A 6,000-nucleotide genomic window follows, 5' to 3' on the forward strand; every position below is an offset into this window, starting at 1 on the left:
GGCAAGTCCAGACTCTCTACAGCCGGGGCCGGCAGGCTCACCACCCAGGGGAGTATGCGGTACAGATGAAGCCCGAGGCTGTGTGCTGGAGACTTCTCTCGGTTCAGGGAGGCCGAGCTCTTTGTTCTACTTAGGCCTTCAACTGGCTGGATGAGGCCCACCCACATTATAGAAGGCTCTCTGCTAACTCAAAGTCTACTGATTTAACTGTCAGTTCCATCCAAAGAAACCCTCAGTGTTGACACATAACATTAACTGTCACAGACATCATGGGACCTTGAACCGAAATTCCTCTAGAACGGCCTTGACTTAGGGTAATCCTTGTTCTCAACCCTTTTCCAGCCTCTTACCCCTTTTGATGTCCCCAGCTGTGGCGCAGTCACACCCAGATCCCCCAGGAGCAGACAGCTGAGATTTTGCCTCTGTCACCCCACCACCCAGACACCCCTCGGTATTTGTATTCGGTGGCTTTTCATTGCATTTAGGGTAAAGTCCAAACTCAGCATGTTTTTGAGACACTTCAGGATTTATCTTCTGTCTAAATCTCTGGCAGTTGTATTAGTATGGGTGTCACCAAATACTTCCCAGGATAAGCTAAGCTCTCTGGCTCTTAGGCCTTAGCACACACTATTCATTAGCAATGACAGGGGTGCTGCTCAGGGAATAAGCAGAGACCAACTTCCACAGCATCCCCTGGGGAAATGCAAAGGTACGCTCTGTCCTGAACCAACTTCTGGGCTGGGGCCCCAAAATCTTGTGTTTGAACAGGCTCTCCGATTGATTCTGATAACCACTTGGCTAGAACAGCCTCCTCCCTTTTGTCTGTGGTCATTTACAATTGCCAAGTTCTCTTTGGTAAATACCAGTGGCCTCCAGTGGCTGGAGTCGGGCAGGCATGTTACATTGCGAGCAAGACTGAATGAGTGGGCCACCTGTATAAACATTTATTTGCAGGCAGCACAACACACAGCCCTCACCTGTCCAGGAAGCTCAGCGAGCTGCCCTTTCTGTTCTTAACCTTGGATGTACATTAAAATCACCTGGGGACACGTTAAGTGCCCAGTGCCTGGGGGATTGCCCAGGCCAATTAAAAGGAACTGGGGGTCCCAGCTACGCATGATGTCACGATTTGGTTCCCAGTCGGGACAAATGCCCGAGTTGTGGGCTTGACTCCCAATGTGGGGTGTGCAGGAGGCAGCCGATCAATGATTCTTTCTCATCATTGATGTTTCTATCTTTCTCTCCTTCTCTGAAATAAATTAAAAAATATATTTTTAATATATTTTTTTTAAAAAGGGAAGTGGGGGAAGGAAGGGTGAGACACAAGATTTGTTTGTTTTGGGGTGTTTATTTGGGGGGGTTAAGCTCCCCAGGGGATGCCAATGCGGGGGCCAGAGTTAAGAACAATGGTTTTAGGTCCTCCTACAAACACCTGGCTTGAAAAGTTTCACTCCGAGGCAACTGCAACAACATGCAGACTTTCTTTCCCATCAGCTAACAAGCCCTAACCGGTTTGGCTCAGTGGATAGAGCGTCGACCTGTGGACTGAAGGGTCCCAGGTTCGATTCCATTCAAGGGCATGTACCTTGATTGCGGGCACATACCCAGTAGGGGGTGTGCAGGAGGCAGCTGATCGATGTTTCTCTCTCATTGATGTTTCTAACTCTCTATCCCTCTCCCTTCCTCTCTGTAAAAAATCAATAATATATATATATATATATATATATATATATATATATATATATATATAGATAACAAACTCTTCCTGAGGTGGGTGAAGGTGGGAGGAAGAATGCAGAACTGAGAGTTCCAGACCTAGAAGGCTCCCCTGTTTAATCAAGGGGGAGCAGGTACCTTGTCCTTCTTTCTACCAACTACAGGTCACTAATTTTAAAAGTACCCTTAAGTAATTAATGCACCCTTTAGTGTAGCTTTAGATGCTATTCAAAGCCATCCCTTCAATTTTTTTCTTTCTCTCTCTCTCTTTCTCTCTCTCTTTACTTTTTTATTGAATTTACTAGAGGCCCTGGTGCATGAACTCGTGCACCACTGGGGTCCCTTGGCCTGGCCTGTGGGATCCGGTGGAAACTGGCTCTCCAACATCCCCCAAGGGGTCCCGGATTGCGAGAGGGCACAGGCCAGGCCGAGGGGCCCCACCGGTGCACGAGGCTGGGGAGGGACATGGGAGGTTGGCCAGCTGGGGAGGGACCCTGGGAGGGCTCCAGGGCATGTCTGGCTCATCTCGCTCAGTCCCAATTGGCCAGACCCAAGCAGCAAGCTCACCTACTGGTTGGAGCATCTTCCCCCTAGTGGTCAGTGCATGTCATAGCAACTGGTCAACTTGTTGACTGTCTGCCCCCTGGTGGACAGTGCCCATCATAGCGAGCAGTTGAGCGGCCTTAACATATCATTAGTATATTACATTTTGATTGGTTGAGTGGCCAACTGGACACTTAGCATATTAGGCTTTTATTATATAGGATTAGGGTGATTTCCATTTCGAATGACCCATCTTTGGTCAGATTCCTCATTGGGGTACACCTTCAGTATTAACTTACCATCCTTGGGGTATAGATTAAAGGTAGTTTACATGCACATCATACTATGTACTAGTATGTTACAATATTTATAGAGACTATAATAAAGTCTTCTTTTAAATGTCACTTCCTAGGGAAGGCTTCCCTGACCCAATAGACCTGGGTAAGTTGCTCTCCTCTGCTTGGGGTCACCCTGAGCTTCCCCAGTCATGGCAGCTAGATGGTGGGAGAGTTGGTATCTTATTTGTGCCAAATTCTGAATACCTTAAGGAAAGAAACAGTGTCTTTCTCACTATTGTATCCCCAGCACCTACATAGTGCCAGCACAAAATTAATGTTCAAATATTTGTTGTAATATCTGCCCAGCCAATGTGCCAGATACAATTTTTTTAAATCTCTCTCTCTGCCATTGACTTTGAAATACATTTTTAAAAAGATGGATTTATGATGGATAGAAGGATGTGTGCATGGATAAGTGTGTGATAAAAGAAGTCTAGTAAAATGTTAATGACAATCTTGGTGGTAAAAATACTCTGTAAAATTTTTCAACTTTGCTGTATGTTTGAAATTTTGCATAATAAAATACCGGGGGAACTCAATGACTCTTCGCAACAATACTTCAGGCTAGGGATTCCTGTCCCCCTTGTTCACAGAAGGGGAAATTAAACATCAGAGAAGTTAGAAACCTGCTCAAGGTCACACAACCGGCAGAAGCCGAGTTCGCACCCTGCCCACCTGCTCTCAGGCCACCTTCCCTCCCTGGCTGTCACTAGAATGCAGACCTCACGGGCAGACAGCTCAGTTCCTCCAGGAATTAAATGGGCATATTTCATTTGCAAGATTGGGAAGGACCACTGCAGTAAACGGGTCATGGGGGCTCCCCAACACGACATACCTGTCTCCTTGGAGGCTTAGAAGCACGCCCCTCCTCGCTCCCAGATGTCCTGATAACTTCTTTTCCTGAACGCTCTGGAGGCCCCAGCGCAGGCCTCATGAAGCCAGTGCACGTGGTTGCTTGACAAAACAAAGATGCAGCCATCAAATGAGGCTTAAGGATCAGAGCGGGGGACCAAGGACTGGTTTGAAACCCCACTGTGACTTCCCTCCCACAGCCTCAGAGTTTTATGTCCGTAATTGAAATATAATTACAGTACTCCCTCTTTCAAACCATTCCTAGCCATGTGTGAGGATTCTAACCAGGGAGGTTTGCCAGGCGTTTGTTTAGCACCGTGATGGTAAGTACAGGACACGTGCTTCACTGGCGGGTTGATCTGTTTCACCTGCAGAAGCTAGAAATGCAATCCGGGCGCTGGGCCACTTGCACCCAAACTTGCTTCCTTCCCACTCAGTGCCTCAGCGCGCCTCCGCCTGCCGCAAGCAGCCCAGCCTGCGAGACCGCAGATGGCCGCGCGGGGGCGCACGAGAGGCGCTTTGAGTTCCTGGCCTCGGCAATGCACGGCGCGCCTGCAGAGGGAAAAAAAAGTTCCCTTAGCTGAGATCTCAGTGAGAACTGGGGAGGGGGAGTGGTGTGAAGGATGGCAGCGGGGGAGGCCGGCTGGAGTGAAGGCTGGTATGACCTCCAGTGAGGGTAGAGCTTCAGAATGTTGACGCTCCCACCCGGCCAGGAGGTTAACAGTACAAGAAGGTGAAACAAAAAAACAAACAAACAAAAAAATAAATAAACCACAGTACAGGAAAGTAGACCTTATCCTCACAGCTGTTAGTGGTTTGGTCCTATGACCAGGCTCGGCTCCGTTGCCTTGGAATCTCCGATTTTCTATTTATCAAATGGATCAGCTTGTCTGGCCCCTGACAATTAGATGGGAGGGTTTCAGGGCTTGGGCATGGATTTCAGTACTTAGGTGTTCTCTTCTCCCTTCTCCTTCCCCCTTCCAGGACCTGCACTCTGGAGTCTTATTGCTGGAATTTGTAATTTTATTGTGTATTTTAAATAAAATTGCTATGATAAGATACACTTAGAAATGTGCTAGAAGATTTAGCAGTCATTCAAATTGATTTTTTAGAAAACGTGAGGTACAATAAGACTTTTTCAGTTATTCATGTAACATTTATTAAGAGCTAGCTATGTGTCCTAGCTGGTTTGGCTCAGTGGATAAAGCGTCGGCCTGCAGACTGAAAGGTCCCGGCTCAATTCCGGTTGATGTTTCTCTCTCTCTCTCTCTCCCTTTCTCTCTCTGAAATTAATAAACATAATTTTAAAATAAATAAAATCAATAAAAACAGTTAATAAAATATGGTGTTTTCTCTCAGATTATATGTGGATTTCATTTCCATCTTTAATATTTCTGTACTTCCCCAATTTTTACACTTTAATGAAAACTGTTTTCTTTGGTAACTATAAAACGATTTTCAAAACTGATTATTTGCTTTACATTTTGTCCTCCATCCCATCCTTTTTACTGTTTCTCAGAGTGGTCCATGAACACTTTAATCAGAATCCTGCTGCAAGCAGGTGCACACGTAGGAATCAGAATCTACATTTTAACCTGGCTTCTCGGGGGAGTCTTCATTGAACACACACTGAAGTTCACAGAGCCTCGGGTTTAGCAACTAGGAAAGAGAGAAAGAAACCTGTGTTTAATATTAATGAACAATGGGTCTTAAGAAAGCTACTCCCACTCATGGCCAGAAGATGGCGGAGGTTTTCCATTTACCTGACTCAGGAGTCGTTAGAGGGAAATCTTGTTCAAAATAAATTGCTTGATCTCAGTTACATAAATCCAGAAGACCGTCCTCACCCGAAATTGTGATGGGAAATGAAAGACTAGAATATTAAAAAATGAATGGGATTAGTTGTCCTGTCTCCATAGAAACCACGCTTCTCTAGAGAAAGGTTATTAGATTAGGACGTGCCTTCTGGGCTCCAATGATGCTGCACCCAGAGGAAAGCTCTACCAACTCCTTGTTTTGTCTTGGCTGCACAGTCAGGACCAGCTGTGAGAATCGTAGGTCTCTGTGGGCTTCAGGAATGACAGCAGTGAAAAGGAAAGGGAGAGGCTCTCTAGTCCCAGACTCCCTAGCCTGTTGATTCCACCTAGCCAGTTCTCTTCCTTTACTTCTGGTGCTGAGGCAGGTTGGTGAGCCAGGACAAGTGGAATAGGGAAACTGAGACTGGCAGTTTTCAGCCTCTAGTAAATCACAAAATCCTATCTTCCCTAACCAAAGGACATCAAGTGCTTTAAACTTCTCCCCATCCAGAGTGTAAATAGCTTAAATCAGGGAAATAGATAGCAGAAATCTAATCAGTACCATTTGTGCCAACCACACCCAAGACTAGATGAAGTCGGGAACCAATCTCATTTTGGTGTATCAGCATAAAGTTGGTGAACATTCTATTGAGATCCTCCCGAGACCTCCCCTGAAATTCCCGCCTTTAAGAAAACAGATAATCCTCAAACTTGTGGTGGTGAACACACAGCATAATATACAATTTTATTAACCA

The sequence above is a fragment of the Plecotus auritus genome (genome assembly GCF_963455305.1).
Source record: "Plecotus auritus genome assembly, chromosome: 2".
Lineage (NCBI taxonomy): Eukaryota > Metazoa > Chordata > Mammalia > Chiroptera > Vespertilionidae > Plecotus > Plecotus auritus.